The sequence below is a fragment of the Ursus americanus genome, chromosome 5 (genome assembly GCF_024610735.1).
Source record: "Ursus americanus isolate L20-20 chromosome 5, mUrsAme1.1.p, whole genome shotgun sequence".
NCBI lineage: Eukaryota > Metazoa > Chordata > Mammalia > Carnivora > Ursidae > Ursus > Ursus americanus.
The window spans coordinates 19,432,121-19,456,262 of NC_142131.1; the positions used below are offsets into that span (position 1 = coordinate 19,432,121).

At 36.6% G+C, this 24,142-nt stretch overlaps 1 long non-coding RNA gene across 1 annotated transcript in view; it reads left to right on the plus strand.

The window, feature by feature from the left end:
* Positions 1–24,142, plus strand: part of LOC123791492 (uncharacterized) — a 363,697-nt gene that overhangs the window by 145,306 nt on the left and 194,249 nt on the right. The window contains exon 3 of the long non-coding RNA XR_006779396.2: positions 18,254–18,384. This is a non-coding gene — a long non-coding RNA (uncharacterized LOC123791492). The remainder of the gene's footprint in view (positions 1–18,253; positions 18,385–24,142) is intronic.

Here is a 24,142-nt window from a genome sequence, read left to right on the forward strand (position 1 = left end):
CATTAAAAAATCACAGTGTGAAACTAAATGGAGTTGGAATTTAGCAAGAGAGGTCTGGTAGTTCTAGATTTACTGATAACAGAGATTGTCAAATTCATACAAAATTTACTATGCTAATTTTAATGGTTGTGCAGCAGAATCGTCTCGCTTCTCTCCTTTAATGGAATTTAAATTTTTAAAGTAAGAGAAAGTTAGTGCAATTAGCCCACTTTCATATTTTCAGACTATATATAAATTGAACTAAGGGTTATCTTTTTGATAAATCATTTTTCTTCAATTAATGATGGCAAAGACTAACAAATGCCAAGAGTGTTGACTTTATTTTTCACAATATTATTGGCTCAACCCCTTTATCTCTATTACCACTGATTTAGTACAAGCCGTAACTTCCTCTCATATGGAATTTCAATAGCTTTCTTGATAGCTTCCTAACTGGTTTACTTGGTTCACAGTGGACCCCACACCTCCCAGTCTCTCTCCACAGACCCCCAGTCTATTCAGTACTTACAGCAGTGGTTCTCAAATTTGAGGTTGTATCCAAATCACCTAGAAGGCTTTTGGAACACATAACAGCATCCTTAGAGGTTCGAGTTCAGTTAGCCTATGAAGATGCCCCAGAATTTGCATTTTGAATGTTTCCCAGGTGATACTGATGTTATGAGTCTATGGACTATATTTTGAGAATGATGCTTGGACATCTTGCTAATTGCTTTAAAGCCAGTCTTGCCCCAGTGCTCCCATTTTCATAACCTCTTATTGGTTTCTTGTGGTCCTTCAAATCTGGCTCAAATTTAGCAAGGTATTTAGGGATTTCTACCATGTGGACCCCAATCTATCTTTTCTGCTCATCTCCAAGTTGTCTGTCCCTGAGGACTTGATGCTTTAGCACACAGAATAACTCACTATTAAAGAACATGCCCAAATATTTTTGTACCTTCATGTTTTGCTTTTCCAATCTACCTGGAAAGCTCTTAGCTCTTCACTTCCGTATTTCAGTCATTCAGTTCTCAACACAAATGACCTCTCTGCCATGGAACATCTCTGATTCTGTCATTTACGTAGGTTGCAAATAATGACACACTTCTCTGAGCTCTTTGCACATTTCCTTTCTCTTTAATTAATTTCTGCTTTCTCTACTTTTTATTAGGTTTTCTTGAATACATATCTAAATTATTCCATTAGCTTATAAGTATTTTGAAGCAGAGCTTGAATTTTGCCCTCTTTTTCTAGTGCAGTATTTTATGAATAGAAATTACTAATAAATACTTGTGGATTTTTAAAAACTTATATAATGATCATGAAAACAGCTATGATAAAGATAATGATAAGAGTAAAAAGACCATCCAAACCTACTCTGTAGCTAGACAGGATTCCCCCTTCACACATTATTTCATTTCACTTCCTCATTATTTCCATGCGATTATTTTCATTCCCATTTTATAGGTGAGAAAACTGAGGCACCAAGGAGTTAAGTAATTGTCCATAGTCACATAGCTGGTAAGTGGAGAAACTGGGATATGATCCCAGGAGGTAAATATCAAGAGCTTAGTCTTCTAACAGCTTATACAATGAAGCTTCTTATATCATAAAAATGTAAACACTTAAAAATGGACACCAAAAGGACAGATAAGTCTGCAAACTTTATTTTGTGGTTAAAAACCTGACTGAACAATGATGATCACTAACTCATATTCAGTACCAGAGTGGTCCTGAATATTCCTCCAGTTGCAGGTCTCTAAAATTCTCCAGTCATTTCTCTGACCCAGTCATTTATTTGCATGGCACAATTACAAGGAACAAATGTAACCTTTTCTTATTTTCACAATATCATAGTAAAGTATGTTTCTCTGAGGGTAGACCTGGGACCGCCTGCATCGGTACTACCTGGGGTACTTGGGGAAAGTGCAGAGTCTTAGAATTAACCAAGATCAAAGAAATCAGAATTTCTGGAAGAAGTGCCTGAGAATCTGCCTTTTCCCCAAGTACCTGGTTGTTCTTAGGTACACTGAAGTTTCATAAGTACAGTTCTCTCTGGATATCAAATCAGTCAATGTGATTTATCAGCATTCATTTAGTGTGTGTGTTGTGGGGGTGTGGGGAAGTAGATTCCAGTTAGTGACAGCTCTGAGTTTAGTTGCATATCTAGGCACAAAACACAGGGGGAAGATTAGTTTGGATTACCAACGCTTCTTTAAAAATGATTTTAACTATTTGGCGAGTTTGTGTACATTAGTTAAATCAAGTAACCAAGTCATCTTCCCTTTAACCCATATAGGGCTCAGTTATTTAGTATTTCTTAATCTTAGATAATTTTTCACCACCTTTTAAAGAAAAAAAAAAGAACAAAACAAAAAACACTTTTTTGACTTTAGAGTTGACTTAAATTATATCCAATATAAAGTTTCTTAAATATTGTATAAGCATAAAGCAAAGTATAATGCACCATAATGTATAAATTAAGTCCAAACAAAACCATAAAGATGTACTATTCAAGTTACAAATATTAAAAATAAAGATTTTTTATTGAGGCTCTATGTTTTATGTTGTATTTTAAAGTAATGAATGTACTTCTTTTTTACCATGTCACTCATTGTCAATGTAATTTTTTTTTTATTTTGAACACAAGGTACTATAATTTGATTCATCATTGCTTTAATTCTCTTTTTTAAATGAATTTTTAATTTTAACAACTACTCTTATTTTCATGGGCCAATCAATTTAAGAATATGTACAAAATGTAAAATACAATCATAAAAATGATAAATGAAACATTCTCCAGAGCATATTTGTTTTTATATACACTGATAATGAACTATTGCAAGATGTTCTCTAGTCAGACTAGGATGTGTTGTCTGTCGGGCAGGTTTTTTCTGGTCAGTGTATTTTCACAACTATAAGCTTCCCCCCCCCCCAAAGATTGTTTATTTATTTGAGAGAAAGAGCACAGTGAGAGAGAGAGAGAGAGAGAGAGAGAGAGTGAGCCCTCACACTGTGTAGGGAGCCTCATGTGGGGCTCCATCCCAGGACCCTGGGATCATGACCTGAGCTAAAGACAGACACTTAACTGACTGAGCCACCCAGGTGCCCCACAACTACAAGCTTTTTGATGACAACTACTGTGCAAACTTCATTCAGAAAGCATGCTGGATGTCATTTGGCCTTCAGTTCCTTAGAATGTGATAGAATGTAAATAAGGTATCTGGTCATAAGGCAGTCATGTAGATTGGATGGAATATACTAATATCAGTACTCTAAAATTCTTTTAGAAAAGAATACATAACATTAAAAGCATTGAGAACAACAAAATTTCCAGAGCTTCAAAACCAAAATGTGTAGACCCTTGTTCTTGAGATCCTTAAAAACCTGTAACTATTCTTTGGTGCATTGGTTTGTCTTGGGAGTATAGAGTGAATATGGAAATTAGCACAACAGAAGAGAAATTTTGCATCATGAACATGAACTTTCGCAGGTTGGTGGCTTGTTAGATACTCAAATAAGAGAGGATTTGAAGAAAGGAAGGATATTGTATGGAGAAAGTTGCAAAAGTAATAGAAGCCATTGGCACTCTTCTTTCTTGCTTTGTGTTCTGGTACTCTCCTTGCAGACCATTCACGCAATTCTGTATCATGTAAAAAGTGACTTCTGATACAAGTAAATTAAATACAAAAGCTTAATGTGCTCAGGTTGAGTTTTTGGTCTCCAATCTGCAGCGTGTAGTTGATAGTCCTGCATGTATCACATCTGTCATTAGGCAGTCTTTGCTCTGGATTTCTAATTGTTCAAGCCCTTTTTGGTTATCTTTATTTACTGTGTCAAATGATGTCACTCACAAGAACAGAGGAATGAAGTCCACTTTCCTGACTTCTTAAGCATCTTTTGCCAATACAAATCGTAATTAGTTCTAAAGAGCTCCATATTAAAAGAACTTAAAACTGTTTTCTTCAAGAAACTTATTCCATTGTGTAACACCTCACATTTCTGTGTAGACATCCTTATCCGTATCTAATCCAAACCCTCTGTACTACATTTTATTCTTTCTCCCTTTGTCTGTCTTTAGCATCAGAAGAACAGATGGCCATCTTTTGTCAGTACTTGAAGATTGTTTCTAAGAAACATTAAGTCTGCATCAGGCCTCACTTGTTAGACAAAGCTCCTTTTCAGAACAGAAGCTGGACAGTCTTTGAATTCGCCAGGTGTGTCTTGAAGCCCAAGTTCCTGTTTTCCTCGCTTTAAGTCACTTAATAGCTTCAGGCTTTTATTTTTATTTTATTTTTTTTTTTACTTTTTTCATCCTTATCTTCAGATATATAATCATGACACTTATTTACATTGAGGTGTAAATGGCTGCTAAAGCTTAAAATGTAAGCCACTGGGGATAGGTATCTTAATTTTAACAAAGAGCATTTTTTCTTAGATTGAAATTTTAATCACAGGGTTATAATATCTATGACTTGGATAAGGGAGGGTGGGAAGAGGGTAGAGGATAGCTGTCAGAATTGCTGTAATCATTCTGTGCAGGCAGTTAGTAAAACGTTCCACGTGTGAGCAGCAGCTCTCTTCATTCGTGATTCATTCAAAAAATATTTGTTGGTTGTCTAGTGTCTGGGGCACTTGGAATCCAGCAGTAAATAAGACAAAGTCTTATAGAACTTGTTCTTTTGGGGGTAGAAAAACAATAAACAGGGGTGCCTGGGTGGCTCAGTTCATTGAGATTCTGATTCTTGGTTTCAGCTCAGGTTGTGATCTCATGGTCAAGGGATGGAGCCCGTGTGAGGCTCCTCGCTCAATGGGGAGGCTGCTTGAGATTCTCTCTCTCCCTCTGCCCCTACCCTTCCAGGTGCGTGTGCTCTCTCTCTTTCAAATAAGTAAATAAATCTTAAAGGAAAGAAAGAAGGAAAGAAAGAAAGAAAGAAAGAAAGAAAGAAAGAAAGAAAGAAAGAAAGAAAGAAAGATGAACAAACCAACAAAAACAAGAAAATGCCTGATGTGAAAAATTTTACACAGAGAGTTAGAATAGGGTAAAGTGAATAGTTAATGGCTGGCTACTTTAGATTTGGGAGTCAGAAAAGGCATTTCCTGGGGGAAGTGACATCTAAATTGAGATCTGACTGTAAGACAGGGCCAGCCCTAAGCAAAGGCACTGCAGGGAGAGGTAAGAACAAGTGCAAGGACTCTATAAATGGAGATAAAATTAGCATGTAAATGGCTGGCTCTCTTTAGAAAAGAAGGAGTCCAGAGGACGAGGTTGGGGAGAGAGGGAGGGACCAGGTCGTGTGGGGCTTTGATATGCCAGTATAGAGATTAAAGATTTTATTCTAAGCAGAGTGGGAAGACTTTGGAGCCAGATCTGATTTACACTTTTAAATATTACCAAGTCTGCTGTGTGTTATAGCAGGAATGGAAGCAGGAATACCAGTTATGATATTGAGTATCCGGGGTGAGAGAAAATGATGACTCAGGACAGGATGGTAGAGGTAGAAACTTGGAGAAAAATTTAAAGAGGTTGGCAGGGCTTACTAATGATGGGTTGAATGTAGAGTGGGAGTGAAAGAGAGAGTCAAGAGTAATGCCTAGGCTTAAGGCTTGACTAATTGAGTGGTGAAGGTTTCTTTATTATTATGGGGAAAACTTAGGGAGAAATAGGTCTAGAGATAAAACCAAGATTTCATGGTATAACCTGCAATAGTAGTTAGGGTCACAGACTTTGAGGTTAGGCATACCTGAATCTAATTCTTGGCTTAGGTACTTTTGAACTCAATGGTCTTGAGCATAAATGGAGATCAATATAAACATAGGGTTGTGAAAATGAAAAAAAAAATAGATACTTCATAGAGAATGCTTAGGTACATCAGCATTATTAACTGAATTTGAAGGTTAGAATCTGTAATCTATTTTTTCTATTTTCCAAATTTTAATATTCTTTGCTAATATTTTATGCCATGACTCCAAGATGTCTGCCCAAATTGCAGAGTTTAAAAATTAAAACAGTAGTGTTATTGTTTGATAAACTTTTTAACTAACAAGTTTACTTTCTTTTAAATATACCACAGTGTTGTTTTAACCATAGTAATGTATTGCTTTCTCATGGTCAGTTGTCTAACACTCATGGATATTTATACCACTGATCAGTACAAACATTGGTCATTTTCACATCCTTCATTATCTTATGTGGTTTTTTTTTATAAAGACTAGGAACCAGCAATTATCCACTTTATTCATATACTTTTAGCCTTTTATTTAAAAAAATCATAGTATATTCTAGCCTTCAACAAACACTACTCTTCTCTGTTCGGTGTCTTTATCAAACAGAATTCTCTTGCGTTTTTCCAGGTTTCTGATGAAAATGGAAGTCTGGCTTCTGGGCTTATAATAATTTCTTTGAAGGGGGTATAGTAGGAGAGAATAGACAAAGTAGTTTTTTCCAGTTTTGAGGAACTTATGTTTATATATAGCTTACAGTTAAGAGGAAGGGGGCTTGAAATAATACTAAGGTCATTTTAAAAATCATTTGTACAGAATCCTTGTATAGAAGAAGTCTATTTAAGTTTTGAACACCAAGAATTAGCAAATGCTATTGATTTGTCAATATTCTGTGGTCCCACATTAGCTACCTTGGACTTTCTAGACAGATAAAGAAGAGAGAATAATTTTCACTGATTAGGAGGATACAAGCCTTTGAGGAAAAGTAGATGGTGATTAGTACTTTGTGTATCAAAGTTTTCTTTTTTAAAGTTTATTAATAAAAATGCTGATGAGAGAAGAATCAAGAAAGAAAGGTAATTACACATACTTCTTCCTCTGGAAAAATAATACTCTTAAACATGGCTCATTAATTTCTGGCCTGGTGGTAATATTGATGATGTAATGATAACTCCTATGAGAGTAGCCTTTGCATTTAACACATTTAACTCATTCATGTTTAACTCATTCGATATGATCAATTTATCAATATGAATAAGACCATCAGAGAGTCTATTATAGAAATATGCATACTTTCTTCCTAATGCATATGCCTCTTTGCTAGGCAGAAATGATTTTGATGGGCTAACTCAAGAAATCCTGAATGAAGGTACAAAATGAAGATTTCTAGAATAAGTAAGAGGTACTTGTGGTTGAAAGCATTGTAGGGTCCAAAATTCTGAGTAAAGAAATCATTTTATATTTACTTCAGAGAGACACTATTTATCTCTGTTGGCCAACATACTTTGAAACAACTATTTGGTTTTAATGGATATATAGCTTGCCACTCTGCCATCAGTAATTTGAACAGCTTGAAATACTGTATGTCATCTTACATTGCTTTCTCTTTGAAGCAAACACAATTGCTGGATTGTTTTTCATTGATTTAAAAACATTGACTTGCTGAAGTATGAGCCTGTGCGTAGTCATAATTCTTGTCTTTTCTTCCTCGGAAAAGCCTGTGATAATTCTTTGAGTTTCAAGCAGGTGTCATGCATCAGATCCAAGTGCTTAATAAATGCACCAGAAGTATATTTTCCTTAAGGCCTTGTGTTTATCCCATTTCCATTTATCTTGTGAAATATCTTCAAATGCTTTTTTAAAATCCTGGGAAAGAGCAGGTTAGCATTTCTACTTGGCAAGCAGAGCTAGTAAGCGTAAGGCTCCCTTGTCTGTTTTGACCTTAACCAACGTTGGTGATTCCCAGTCTGTGTGCCAAGGGACTGTGAGGAGTGATGGAGTTGTTGGACAGAGCCCACCAATCCATATGCACACCAAACTTTTTTTTTTTAGTAATCTGAAAAATATTTCTAACATGAAAATATACTGTGTTTTTTCCTAAATGCATATAAATATTGCTGTGATCAATAAAATACAAATACATTTAAAAGAGCTCTCAAATTCAAGATGGCTTTTTGCCACTATGTCTTCTCAGTTAATGGATGGTACTGGGTTACCTGTATTTTTTACGTTGTAATTGATAGTGCTCAATGCATTAAATTTTAAGATGACATTATTGACCATAGGTACCTTACTGATTCCAAACTGAAATGAATTTTTATCATATCCATATTGTGAGTTGATCATCAGCAATTTTACGTTCATTTTGATTAACACCACACTAATACATTAATGATAGTATAATTAAGAACTCTGATAACTCTTCTGTTGCATGCAGAGAGTCATTTAGTTTTTACAGGAACCCAGTGAAGTAATCATTATTATTATTCCCTGTTTGTCAAGAGGAAACCGAGGCTCAGAGAACTTAAGGATATTGCCCTAGGACACTCAGTAAACTAATAAGTAATGTGGACTTTAATTCAACTAGGTTGGCCATCTGACTCTAACCTCCTTGCTCTTTTGACTCTAATGTACCTCAGAGCAGGATGACAGGTGAGACATGTGTATCAAAGTTGTTCTTGACTCTAGAAGGCATATATTTATGGAATGGATATAACTGGACCTGCCATAAATTTTGTTAAATCTAAAAAATTATGATTTTTTCAAGAATATTTAATCTAGAAAAATTTGTTTACGAAATCCATGACATCATATTAATGCTATTCAAATGAAACAATTACAGCAACTACCCCTTACTATTAAACCAGCAGCCACCTACTAAATATGACCAATTTTGACCTACTATTTCAAATATTAGGTAAAAGGAGGAGAAAAAACAAGTATGGAGATTTCATAACTTAAGTGAAGGGAAGAAAAGGAGGGAAAAGCTACATGTAGTTCACGAATTCTAAAAAGTGAAAGATCTGGGGCCTCATCAGTAGAGTCCCTGAAGGGTTTCAGCTCGTTCTTTTAATTCCTAATTGCTCTGGTGAACTAGGTGTTAGTCTTACCTAATGCTTCTCTTCTGTATCCTTCTTCTCATTATTCTCCCTTCCACAGTGGAAAATCTTACTGTTTGTTTACAATCCAGAGTTTTAAAGAAGCTGAACTAAAATTGGCTGCTTCTGGGACATCCCTGCCAATGGATAGGTTCCAAATTGGCTCTGCCATGAAGAGGCAGCTATGCCCACATAAGGATATTTTGGCTTAGTACTTCTGTCATCTTGTTGCCAGGCAGACAATCATCCAGGAGTGGGAAAATACAGCTGGGGCAAATGTTTATAGCTAGAATGGTCAGCTGGTTGGAGCCCTAGTCTGAAGGAAAGGCTATCTGATGTTATGTTTGACTCCTCATGAGAAGCACTTAATGTTGGACTTAGCCTCTTAGTCCCCAGTCAGAGATGGACATGGACCATAGTACATATACCTTCTATCTGCCCGGGCATATTTCTTAAAGCATTCAGTTTATTTCTTTCAGTCCTCACTGTAAAGGAGATAACAACTTTCTTTTCTAATATGAGAACAGGCAAATAACTCTTTGTAGCTTTTCTAGTGTTATAGTCAAGTTTAGGAGAAAGAACAATTCTCTCAGCTCTGGAAGAAAAGCTTCCCTTTAAATGTGTCTCATGGGCTAATATATTACCTGAAGATGGGAAAACAGGGTGTGTGTATAAAAATCACATGTAGAAAGCATATGTGTAAAACATAGATGTATATACAGTATTTATGTAAAGATGTCTTTATCTAGACATTCCAGCATAGCTCCTAGTTAAGCCACAACTTTTATAATGGGAAAGCAAATCAGATTTGACTACATTGGCTGTTTAACTGAAGGAGCCACACAGATGGGAAAGAAGCACAGACAAATTGCTTTTGGCTCTGTTTTCCTTTATAACAACATCAGATATATTTAGTTTCTTTTTCTTTATGCGTTGTGCATGTTTCTGCCTCATATAGAAAGTCATTGCACATTGTCTTCATCAGTTTTGCCACTCTCTACTAACAGGCCCATTTAGCATTTAATTTACCTTTAAAATTTTTGAGATCCGAAGATATGAGAAAGTCCATTTTCAGATGTAGATGATGGGCAGCTAGGATTACTTAAATATCATGGAAACAATTCTTTTTAGGAGAAAGGAGAATCTTATATTTTTGACCTCATGGTGGGTACATATTTCTGTTTAGCACAAAGTTCATTTCCAAGCTGGGTGGACCTGTACACACACCTGAGTTCCAATAATTTGAATAGATTTTTCTTGACAGAACTTGTATTAACATGATGAACTGTGAGGTTCATTAAAAACATTTAATTAGTTCATGTGAACTTTTCATAAGGTGGTCACATTGTTCTCACTCTTTTGAACTGTCCCAGTCTGTAAATGGCAATAGTTGTTATTTTCATACCCAGGCTCCTTGTGATGTTGCAGTGTCAGGTTGGAATAAGAGAAGTATGATACAGGTTCCATCAAGTATCCCAGTAGGCTCTCCAGTAATTGTTATTATCCTCCAAAACTAGTCTATGAGCCAGGAATTAAAAATATATGGCTCAAACAATGTGGCAACTTCTTAAAAAGTTAATCATGGAGTTACACTTTAATTTCACTCTGAATTTTCTACCCCGAACTTGTGTTCATATAAAGACTTGTCAAACAATATTTATAGCAGCATTATGCATAATAGCCCCAAAGTGGAAACCATCCAAATGTCCAACTGGTAAATGAATAAGGAAAATGTGGTATATCCATACAATGAAATACAATTCAGAAATAAAAAGTGACAAACTGCTTCTGATACATGAAACGACAGAGGAACCTCAAACATATTATGCTAAGTGAAAGAAACCAGACACAAAGACTACATATCGTGTGATTAAATTGATATGACATTTCTAGGAAAAGAAAATCTATGAAGAAAAGACACAGATCACTAGTTGCCTGGGGCTGGATATAGGAGTGGTGATTAACTGCAAAGTCCATGAGGCAACTTTTTGGGGTGATGAAAAGTTTTAAAGTGGTTGGTGGTGATGGTAGCGCAATTGTATGTATTTATTAAAAATCCTTGAACTGGCACTTATAATAATTGAATTTTATGGCATATAAATGAACCTGAATAAGGCTATGATTCTGAAAGTTTATCAGTTTCTATAGCTCTATATCCACATTATTCCAATTTTGCATGCTGTGTATTTCAGGGCAATCAGAGAGAGAAAGAGAAAGAGAGAGAGAGAGGTGTGTGTGTGTGTGTGTGTGTGTGTGTGTATGTGTGACAGGTACTCTCCTCTCCGATATATTCCAGCTATGATGGAATCCTATCTGTTTGTGAATATTTGCCAAATTCTACTCTGCTCCAGGAAATTCTTCTGCTCATACTTTCCCTGGAACGTTCTTTCCTGAACTTGTCAAGCCTGGCTCCTGTTCTTGCAGATTGTTGCTAATGTTACCTCCTCAGAGAAGGCTTCCCTGTCTTTTTAAAGGAGATTCCTGGCTCCAATAATATTTTTGGTCCCTTGTGAACTTCTTTCAAAGCATTTAACCCAACTTTGAGTTAGTTTCATTTACGTATGCATGCATGTTTACATGTATATATTTAGTCTCTTCCCTAATAAAATATAAGGCCTCTAAGTGGAAGTACATCCCAGCACATGCTACAGTGGGGGTGTTTAATATTTTGTGAAGAATTAATAAATCAATGATAAGCATATTCCCTGTATTAAACCATGAAAAGTTAGAAATATCCTAAATAATGTAGGTGGGTCTGCATGTAGTTGTGAATGGATTTATCTCATCTAGCAAATATTGGTATTCCTGGGAATATTCTGGAATTAACCTGATATTTTGAGCAGTGAGCATGAGTTTAAGTCTTAAGTGGTAAAGGATTCCTGTATTAGTGAGGGACACCTGGAACTTTGTCAGGTCGATTTCCTAAAATCTCACATGATTCTGGGAAGCGTAGAGGCTCCAGATTTATTCAGTGCCTGGGAATTACCAGTTGCTAAATATTGTTTTTTGACACCTCATCAAACTCTTTTAAAAACCTATTTTTACAATTGAATTAGACCTCCCAGTGTGCAAACCATAATACAAAACTAATGTACAGTTAACTGTGGCCTAAATAATGAGGCTTCCCCAAAACCTAATCTTCCTCCCAGGAAGTAGCTTATACTTTGGAAAAATCTCACTCATTACATAATCTGACAAAATAATATAATACAGTTTTAATAGCTACAGTTAATACATTAAACATATGGTTTCTTCAATAATTACTAATTTTTACATTTCTCACTACTAATTACGGTATTAAATCGTTCACTCCTTAATTTGTTCTGTCATAAGTTTTTATTTATTCCAGGCTAAATGGTGATAGAGTTGAGACTTTTGCACTTCTCCCATTAGCTTAACATCGCTGATATAAAGCTGCTGTGTGTTGTAATGGTTTATTATCATATTATTTTTGGTGACTTAATTTTCCTGTGACTGTCGTCTCAATTTAGCCATTCCAGATGTGAAATAGTTTCAAAGGATATTTTAAAAACTTATCAAGATTGTTGTTATGTGTAGTTTTATATAATTTTAATGCCATTTTGATAACTGCCTATTACAATTGCCAACTGCCTCCAGCTGCCCGTTTGCTACAGGGTAACTTCACTACTGTAGTATTGTGGGGGCAAACTAGGCAGTTGGCTTAAATAGAGCCAAACGACCCCTCGGAATATATTCCATATATATATGTACAGAGAGAATAAAATCAGTCTTTCCCTAAATTACCCCTATATTAATATAAAAAAATTGGAAGAATGAAGAAAATATAAAAGTTCATTTGAAAGCAAATAGTGATTCGTATTCATCACACCATTGATGCTAACTTTTTAGGAATATATTTAGTTGACTACTCTGCATATTTTTTGAGACTGCAATTGTTGCATATCTCCACAATTTTTTGGACCCCATTGTTACGTGGCTTGATATTTTGTTTGCTCCAGACTCTTTTAAAAATGCAGTGTCATATAGAGGTGGATTCTTATGGAGTGTGGCAGAGTTGAGTGGCTGGCTTATCACCTAAATATGACTTTTGAGTCTTAGGAAGCTAGGTGTTTCAAATGTGCTCTCCACTCTGTCAAGTGGCTGTTTTTCTTCCCATACATCTTGTACTACTGAGATTCCAGGTAGGGTAGTATCCTCCATACTTTTCATTCTGTTGTTCTTCTTTTACTCCTCCCTGCCTTTGAAGGTCCAGCCAGGAGATTAGGCACACTACCCTCCGTGTTACAGTCACTTACAGGAAGAACCCTCTTATTCCTGAGTATTGCGCTTCACAGTCATTTTTTTTTTTTTTTAGTTTTAACCAGTTAGGTAATATACAGTGTTATTTTAGTTTCAGGTGTACAGTATAGTAATTCAGTGGTTCCGTACATCACCCTGTGCTCGTCATGACAAGTGCATTCCTTAATTTCCATCACCTGTATTTAACCTATGCCCCCAGCCCCCTCCCCTCTGGTAACCAGCAGATTGTTCTCTATAATTAAAAGTCTGTTTCTTCCTTTGACTCTCTCTCTCTCTCTTTTTTTTCCCATGCTCGTTTTGTTTCTTAAATTCCACATATCAGTGAAATCACAAGGTATTTGTCTTTCTCTGTCTGACTTATTTCTCTTAGCATTATACTTCCTAGCTCCATCAATGTTTTTATCCAAAGAATACAAAAACACTAATTTAAAGGGACACATGTACCCCTATGTTTATAGCAGCATTATATACAATAGCCAAAATATGGAAGCTGCCCAACTATCCATTGATTGACAAATGGATAAAGATGTGATAATGGAATAGTACTCAGCCATTAAAAAGAATGAAATGTTGCCATTCGTTGTCATTCTTATCAACCCTACTCCCTGCCATACTTCTTAGTGATTTCTATATCCACAGAGATGATATTCAGGCTTTCACCTTCTTTTTTTTAAAAAGATTTATTTATTTATTTTGAGAGAGAGAGGGAGCAAACATGAGTGGGGGGAGGAGCAGTGAGAGAGAATCTTCAAGCAGACTCCCCACTGTACACAGAGCCCAGTAGGGGGCTCCATCCCGTGACCCAGGAGATCATGACCTGAGCTGAAACCAAGAGTAAAATGCTCAACCAACGGAGCTACGCAAGTGCCCCAGGCTTTTAGCTTCTTGACCTTTTCAAATTCATTAATCTATTCCCTTGCCTTCCATGAGACATTTACTTCCAAGATCATACCAATTATTGCATTCCTACCATAATCTCAGTTTTAGGCATACTACTTTTTGACCACCTATGGTTCCAGCTGTTAACCTGACTCCAATACAAACAAACAAACAAAAAACTCCCCCACACTGATCCAGTTACATTTTACTGTCTTCCCTTATTCTGTTTCATATTCTCACTTCCTTCCTTATCCAGTTTAGATTCCATGGTTTGTAATTATAAACATTACTTTACTTTTACCCTCATTTCCCTTGTCCCTCTCTTTTTTCTTTTCTTTTCTTTTCTTTTCTTTTCTTTTCTTTTCTTTCTTCTTTTTTTTTTTTTTTTTTTTTTTTTTTTTACTTAGGCTCCAAGCCCAATGCGGGGCTTGAACTCACAACCCTAAGATCAAGACCTGAGCTAAGATTAAGAGTCAGATGCTTAACTGACTGAGCCACCCAGTCACCCCCCTGTCTCTTTTACTAACACAGGAGTCAGGGTTTAAACCCAATGAGACTAATTCCAGTGTTTGAGTTCTTGATCACTCCAGTATACATTTATTATCTCATCTGAGTCTTACAACACACCTGTAAAAATAAATCAGAAAATAGAAGCTTGGGGAAACTAAGTAAGTCTTTTAGGATTATATAGCTTATAGTGGGGGAGTAGTACTTAAACTCTGCCTAATTTGTGCCTACACCTAAGTAGCTGAACCTGACTCAGGAAAAATTCATGCTGACTCATCTTATTTCATTTTAAATTCATGATCATTTCAATGGGAGCTTATTGTTGTCAGGCATTTTAGCTTCCTTAGTCTGTTTTATTTTCCCCAATTATCTCTACCCTCTTTTCAAGACTCATGTCCTTTCTTATTCCCAATCTCTTCTGATAATCTTGAGTAATATTACACTGAGATCATAGTAACAATTTGAAGAGATTGTTCCCATTGTCCTACCACCACATCTAACACCCCATGTGCAGGGAGAGCCACAGATTTGACATTCCCTGTCCTTAATGCAGCCCAGCTGACTGTACTCCTATGCATATATAACTTTTTGTTAATCACTAGATCCAAGTTCATTCAAGTAATTGACCCTTGTCTCTGTTATATCATTAAGTTTTCCCTCTTCACTGGGGCATCTCCAGTGCTGTAATTTCTTCCAGTAAAAGAAAATAATAATAACGAAAGTCATCATTAGGCAAATAGATCAATGGAAGAGAATAGAGAGCCCAGAAATGTACCCACATAAATGTAGTCAACTGATCTTGGACAAAGGAGCAAATACAATACAATAAATTTTTAAAAATAGTCTTTTCAACAAATCATGCTGGAACAATTGGTCATCCACATGCAAAAAAATAAAGAATTTAGACATAAAGCATACACCTTTTACAATAATTAACTCAGTATATCACAGATTTAAATGTAAAGTGCAAAATTATCAAACTCCTAGAAAATGACAGGAAAAAATCCAGATGCTCTTGGGTTTGGTGATGACTTTTTAGATGGCATATCAAAAGTACAATCCATGAAAGAAAGAATTAATAATCTGGACCTCATTAAAATTTAAAACTTTTGGGGCACCTGGATGGCTCAGTTGGTTAAGCATCTGACTCTTGATTTCCACTCAGGTCACGGTCTCAGATTTGTGTGATCAAGCCCTGAATTGGGCTCCAAGCTGGGTGCGGAGCCTGCTTAAGATTCTCTCTCTCCCTCTGCCCCAACCTGCACCCTTCTCTCTCTTAAAAATAAATAAATAAATAAATAAATAAATAAATAAATAAATAAATAAATAAATAAATAAATAAAACTTCTCCCCAAAGACAGTGTCAAGAGAATAAGAAGCAGAACCCCAGACTGGGAGAAAATATTTCCAAAAGGCACATCTGGTAAAAGACTGTTATCCAAAATATTCGAAGAACTCTTAAAACTCAACAATAAGCAAACAGCTTGATTTTTTAAAATGGACCAGAGACATTAGTTAGTAGTTACCTCACCAAAGAAGATGTACAAATTGCAAATAAGGATATGAATAGGTAGATGCTCCATGTCTTATGTCAGCAGGGCTTTGGAAATTAAAACATAATGAGATATCACTACACACATATTAGAATGGCCAAAATCCAAAACACTGACAACACCAAATGCTGATGAGGATGTAATGCAACAGGATACATTGCTGGTTGGAATGCAAAATGGTGCAGTCACTTTGAAAGACAGTTTGACAGTCTCCTAAAAAACTAAACGTACTTCTACTATATAATCCAGTATTTCTGGTCTTTGGTATTTACCCAAAGGAGTTAGGTAAACTTATATCTACACAAAAACTTGCACATGGATGTTGGTAGTAGGTTCTACGTTTAGAGAAAAGATAAAAATGCTGTAAATAATTACCAGAGCAATAACTGTCATAGTATTTAATGAGTGCACAGAACACTGGATACTGAGGGGGAGGGAAATCAGTTAAAATTACATGATGTAGACAGAGAAGATCTCAGAGAAACAGCATTTGTTCTGGCTAATGGAAGGTGAACCCTGTTCTTTGAATTGTTTCCTAGTTTTCTACACTCCTTTAGTCATAATAATGGACCTCACCAAAGGCAATATGCTGGCATTTGTATATAATGATGATTATCTTTCATTTCTTTTCTAGTAATAACCCCAGATCTCTTCCAGGTTGAGATCTTCATTGGCCTTACTTATGCTTGAGTGCCACAAATTTGCATTGTGGTCAGTAAAAAATAATGGCAATAAAATTTGTAACCCCAGATTCCTTATTTTGACCAGGAAGATTCTCAGGTTCTCACATGACACATGCAAAAAATGCTGTCCCCCTCTTTGAGGTACACTATCACTGGGGAGGCAGAGTTCTGTGCAAATGCTGGCCAGGTAGTGGTAGCTATTACTGCACAGATTTTGTGTCCCCCACAAAAAGGTGTATTATATTGAGTGAGTGTGTATGACAGGTATATTTACTCTAAGTTAGAGAAAAATTAGTCACTCCTGAACTACAGCACCTTATTATTATTAATAAATCACTTGTAACAAAATGTCTTAAGTGACCAAGGTAAATTACTAGGCTACAAAAACTGTAGTTTAAAAACTCTGTTGTATTTATTGGATCCATTGACTTTCCAGAAGATGTAAGGCTTTTTTTTATGATTTCAGATCGTATGTTAATCTTTTAAAAAAATAACATGATGTATTGACAAGAACATAACATTTAGACTCAAAAGGCTTCAGTCTGGTTCTGTGTTCCAAGATGTATCAGTTATATCATATTGAACAACCCACTTAATAATACTGAGCCTCAGGTTTATTATGTGCACCATAGGAAGGTGTAAACTACAAAATATTCAATAGTTTTGAGTTGTTATTATTATAACAGCAAAATCAAGGCACAGTAATTGTCTTTTTCTACTTCCCCTTTCTCTTTCATTTTCTTTCCTGAGTCGAGATAGCTCCACAGTACTTTTACAGCTTGCTTTTTCTAGTTCATCATGAGCTTCTCTGGTGAATTGGGATTTTTACAATTGAGTAGTTAGGATACAGTGTATGATCAGGGACTGCTGAATTACTTAGAGAGTTTTTCAGTGTTGAATTATCATTATTTCAAGAATATCTTCTATTTTTAAAATCATATGGGTGTGGTTAAGTGACAAGGAAGGACCAGGTTGACTATGATATCTAAAGAGAAGTGGAAGAGATGGGGAGTTGAGGGAGGCAGCAGGGAAAAGAAAACATCTTTAGACAGTACAAGGAAAATGTTCCCTGAGGAGAAACTCTGAACTGATGGTATACATATGTGATTAGATGGCTGCACACTGCTCCTATAGAGAAGGGGGCATGGCTGTATCCTTGCTCCTGGGGAACGACTGGGAGGCCAGCAAAAGGACTGAGGCTCTTACACTGTTGCCTCCAGTACCAAGGGCGCTGCTCTAAGAACAGCCAATATAAGAGCAGGGTTTGCAGAATTTGAGCTTCAGGTAGAGACTGGGGGTTGCACGAGTTTCATCTGTTCATCAGTTCCACAAATATTTATTTAGTGTGAACTGTGTGACAGGAATAGCAATAGACAAAACATACAACGATCCTGTCCTCAAGGAGCTTATACTACAGAGAAGTCTAAGCCTTTGTTGTGAATAAAAATCTCTTCTAGTTGACTAGATTTTTACTCTCCTATTGCCCCCCACTGGACTGTTGGGATATCAATATAATAACCTGAGCATTGTCATTGTATTTTTATTGATACAGGTTGCCATGTTAGAGGCACTGATGCAGTGGAAAAAGTACCAAACTGGGAATCAGACTATGTGGTGTCATCCCATCTGCCACTAATGAGCTACAGGAGCTTCAGCTTATCACAGAGTCCAAATTTTAAAAAGGTAGGTTCTTCTCAGTCTAAAAGATTTATGCTCTGGGGCGCCTGGGTGGCTGAGTCGGTTAAGTGTCTGCCTTCGGCTCAGGTCATGATCCTAGGGTCCTGGAATCGAGCCCCACATCAGGCTCCTTGCTCAGCAGGGAGTCTGCTTCTCCCTCTGCCTCTGCCTGCCACTCCCCCTGCTTGTGCTCTCTCTCTCTGTCTCTCTCTCTCTCCCTGTGTGTCAAATAAATAAAAATAAAATCTTTAAAAAACAAGATTTATGCTCAATCAGGCAAAGGGGAGGAATTAACTTCAGCATAAAATCATGCCTGCTTTTGTAACTTGCTCTCATTTGTGGCACGAATGGTGGTCACAGCTAGCATCCAGGCTTCTGTGGCACACAGACTCTTCAGTCAGAACTTCTTGGATCTGAGATCAGAATGTGCCACTTTGAGAAAAATTTGTCAGAAAGTTAAAACAAAAACCTATTCAGTGTCTTCCAGCACGGGCTGTTTTACCATGTTTGGGATCAGGTGTTTTGGCTAATCAAAGAAAGCATTTTCTGCGTCCTAGAGTAACAGCAAGACTGAACTTGGGTCAAACACTAAAAATAGTTCAAAGTCTGTCAGAGCCTTGTAGATGTCCCCAATATCTATTTCTCCTTTTTCCTTTGTAACAGAACCTTCAAATTGTAGTTGGGCACATGGCTACCTCATGATCAAAGCAGTATTTTCCAATCTGTCTTGCATTTTAGAGTGGCTAAGTGACTATGCTCTGGTCAAAGGGATGTGATGTGAACAACTTCTAAATAGTGCCCTGAGTGAAAGGGCATGTTCTGTTTTATACTCCTCCCCTGTCCAACGCAAATTTCCTACACTGGAATGAGGACGCAGTAGACATGGTGGTGAGCCACCGTCAACTGCAGACAGGCAGCACTCCAACGATCCTGTCCTCAAGGAGCTTATACTGGTGGTGATGAGACATTAAAGAAGGATGTAGGGTCTCTAGCTTTGTGGAGATGCCACACTAGCCTTGAACTACTATTCAGAACTTGTGTGTGTGTGTGTTTGTGTGTGTGTGTGTGTGTGTGTGTACACCAGAATGGGCGGCATTTTAGGGATGACCAATAAGAGTGTGGTTTTTAAAAAAAAGTCATTCCTTTTCTTTGTTTCTTTTCTTTGGAGTACAAATTTTAAAAATGATGAAAAGAGCAACATTTGAGTGAACATTAAATTCACATGATTTTTATAAGTTTTAGTGAAGATTCCGTCATCAATAATAACTTTGTTATAATCCATGATCATGGAAAGTCAAACTAAAATAGAGAAGGCCTGAAAAGTGCATAGAGAAGGTTAAAATTATTTTGTTGTGGATATTCTGATACTGAATTTCCTGATATTAGACTTCTATTTTCTCGGTAATAATAATACATCCATGCTTGCGTTGGTTGCCAAATTTGTTTATAAAAAGGTTGTGAACAAACAAGAATAATTAAGCCCCTCAATATTAACTAAATAATATCTTGATGAGGATTTTAAAACAGTTTGGCTAGCATTTTTTCCTGCTTCGAAGTGATGTCGCTGTGAAATGTGAAGATAACACTTCATGTGTTACTATTTGTTGTGAAGTGATTTAATAAATGTTTAAACAAGTCATTACCACGTTGACAGCATTTCTTATCATGGAGCTGTAATTTTGATATTGATTGTCATGCTAGGCTTCCCACCCCCCTTCCTCTGCCCTGAAAATGTGAGGACATGTAAGCATGACCCTCGGAGAGTGCTAACAGACTGCATGGTTATGTCTGTTCTTGAGTCTTCCTCTCTTCTGTGTCAAAGAAGGAAAGACAATCAGCCGTACTAACCACACTGAGGTGGTAGTGTACATGGAAGCGATAAATTGTGTGTAGTATGTATTCATCTGCTAGGAGAGCACCAAGCTGGAATCTTTAGAAGATAATAGTTTTGCTCATATATGAATCACTTCAGAAGAAGCAGCGGACAGGAAGCCCTTTCTCACCTTGTCTAATAGGTTTCAAACTTGCAGTCAAAGAATATGTGTTGTTTAGCTTTCTGGCTCCTCCAAGTGAAGGCCGCCATACCTTCATGGATAAGGGGAGTGAAAGTACATTGGTGACATTCATTTCTTCATCAATAATTATTGAGCACTTACTATGTGCCAGGTCAATAATGAGCTAAAGCAGTGCTATTTTCGTCCTCTTGAAACTTACTGTCTAGTTGTGGATCTGCATCCTTGTTCTCAGGTTTCATTTTATGTATTTTTGCTGGGTGAGTTTCCACTCTTCTGTGATCCTCAGACTGCACTACCAAGAACTCTTCCTCATGAGTTTGATCAATGAGAAAAGAAATTGTGACCTGAGTATGGTGTACTATCTTCACTTATACAATCTTAGCAATAGAAGGTCTCCTAGTTTATCTGCTGCATACATTTTCTTGTAGAAAGACTCCTAAGTGGGTGGCATTCAGTTTGTGCTCCAACACCTTTGAAAAGGATATCATTCCAGTTTTTATCAGATTTCTTGCAGTTTAAATTCAGTATTTTCCAATTTATTTATATGGTCATAAAAGAAGTCAGTATGGCACAGTCTGACCTTAATGGACCCATGTTTAATCCTAGTGACTACCCATTTCTTCCTAAATTCTGACAACTTAAGGAAATATTTCAAAAACTTGTTTTTTTGGGGACAAGATTTTCCACACAGATTTTCAGTATCTACCTTTTTCCCTTATTGAAAATAGTATAAGCTGCTCATCTCAAGTTTTCTGTCATTTTCCTCATTCTCTCTGTAACTATGAGACTGCACATTAAATATTCTTTTCTATGTCACAGATGTCTTTCACATGAGTGTTTCTACTATATCTTGGACTTTTTCTCCATCCTCTATGAGTAACAGGTAAATGCATGGCTTTTTCTTGTACAATCCTAGAAAACAGTTATACTGTAAAATACTCTTCTCAACCAGTGGTGATTTTTACCCCTAGGGGTCATTTGACAATATCTTGGAGACATTTTTGGTTGTCACAGCTGAAGGAGGAGTTGTGACTGGCATCTCATGAATAGAGGCCAAACACACTTGCTAATAATCTTACAATGCACAGGATATCACCACACAGCAAAGAACTAATGATCTTGAGCTTGAGATAATTTGATTTAAAACAATTGAAATATTCATCTTCATTAAGATGTTTTCTTAATTTTTTCTATGTCTCCGCTTGTATCCAGTTAGAGAGGCTACTGGTAATTGAAGTATTTTAATATGCTTTCTTTCTTCACTGATCTGTTTTTCTATACACACTGGAATATTTGTCCACACTAGGCACTCTAGGTAATATAAAGATAAACAAGTCCTTGTCTCTGGTTTTATAGTAAGAAGTCGGCATCTGTGAATGAAGATAATTATAATTAAAGTAAAACTGATTAATTATGTCAGAGCAGACAGAAAGTACCAGAGGAAGTTGGAGGGACTGGTTATTTCTGGCTGGAGGGCTGTAGATGATGTAATGGGTAAGTTAGCCCTGGAACTGGGTCTTAAAGAATAGTCATGATTCAAACATGCTGAAGTGAAGGAACAGTTGGGAAGTAACAAGTGAGAAAGCACACGGAACCAGGGCAGGCTCAGGGCGCTGTCAGTGGTGGCCAAGCTTGCCTTGAGGTAGAGCATGTGAAGAGATGTGCTTAGGAAGTTCTTTCCTCCTTTACCCAGATGTTAATGGTATAGGCTAGATAAGTGTTTGTTTTTGAAAATATGCACATCAGGATCCTTATAGCAGTTTTTTACCTTTCTGAGCAAAAATTATGTCAAATTTTCATATTGTATATTGAACAAATCAGAATTTTTCATTGCAAGCTGAGGTTGTTTGCATTTTCCTGAGTTTCCGTCCATGGTATTTTTATTGCTTTTCCATCAGTTGATATTTATTGTAATCAAGAAGTAGAAACTTTTTTTTTTTTTTTTTTTTTTTAGTCTGAAAATTCACCTTGAATAAGCACATTCTCATAACTTCTTGGGTCACAGTAACCCAAGAATGCATAATTCAGAAGAGGATTCAGTAATTCATTCCTATAGTGCAGAATGAAAATAAGTTCTAGCCTGAGATAATAAAATTTGCTATAAAACATCTTTGGAAATACCCATCAAAATGTGGTGTTAGAATGGAGGAGCAATGGAGAGTTGACTTTCCTCCTGTGGCCTGGGAAAGCCCTCAGATCCCCCCTCTCCCCCCCAGGGATTGCTTTAAACTGCTGATTCCTAGATTCCTCTCTGTATTGAAGAGATTGAACCAGAATGGAGAAGGAACAGGATGAAATTTCTTTTTTCATTTTTTTTTTTTTTCTTACAAGTACCTTAGGTAATACTTGTGAAACTAAAGGTTAATAACCATGGTTCTGTAGATTGGAAGAGTCCAACTACTCAGGCTGTGGTTCAACATGTTGTGGATGCAAGAGTCAAACGTGTAACCAGAAATGTGGTTTTGTGTGGATAAGTGAGGCCTAGGACACTGACTGAATTAAGTATACAAAAAGGATGCAGATGGGAGATGCTATAGAGAATAAAAGTGAAAATATTTATTTGTCTGTGATTAGCATTATCAAGGGAGAATTACTATAGTTTAAAGAAATAAATGTATTTATTCTGTAAAAGTAGAGACTGACAGGCCTAATCATTAATTACCTAGTCAATTTGGGGAATCTGAGTGCACATGATTATAAAAATGCCTTGTTGTTTTAGTATTCTCAGAACAAGGAAAGTTGAGAACATGAATGCTACTCATTTCCCTTTTGTTGAGCTACTTAAAAATATTAAGAAACCATATTAGTTTAGCTAGAGATTCCACCTACCTTTGTCCTCTAATGTTATAGAGCTTTAAGGTAATGATAACGTGAATGGATTTCTTTCTATTTTTCCTATTCTTATTATATATGCATAAGTTTCATAAATTCTTATTTTATGGACTGTAAACCTTTTTCCATTGACTTGGGTTTTATTCATGTTTTATTCTGTCATTTTTAAAAGTATGCATGTCCTAAATGTGCCTATATGATTGTCAACTCTAAAGGGGCTATGTCTGTATTAATTCCTGTCACATATAAATGAGTTCTTAATAAATATTTTTGATGATGAGGACAACACTCTGTATACCTGGCTTAAAGGATCAAATTCACTTGCAATCTGATATTTATGGCCTTCAGCATAACATTATTATTCCTTAGCATGGTTATTTTTTCCTCTGTAAAATCAAGCAGCTGATGCCATCCGACTCTGTGTTGAGATGATTCTATGTAATAATTATGTAAAGAACTTAGCCTGGGAGGTGCCCAATAACTCTCGCTCTTGTCTTTTCTTGCTTATATAATAGAATTGACTAAAATAATTCTTGGCCTTCCTCTACTTTGTGCAAATTAGCAGTGGAGATTACTTTGACTTGCTGTAGAAGATTGGAACATTTCTACTGTAATCAGTGTTTCTCCCTGTGGACCCCCTCCTAGAGGAGGCTTACACAGCCCTGCACTGTTTAACTTAGGCATCGACCAGTGACTAGCAGTGGCAAATGAAATGCGAGTGAAAGCAATGAGCCACTTCCTAGCAGAGGTTTCTGAGCCAGTGCATGACTCAGTGTTCTTTCTTCCCTTTGCCTTAAGGACAGGCAATGCTTCATTCACGACTGCTCTATCAGCCTGAGTCCAGGGAGAATGCTCTCTGAACCTGGAGCAGAGATAAAGCTGACCCACAGTGAACACAAGTCATGAATGAGAAATAA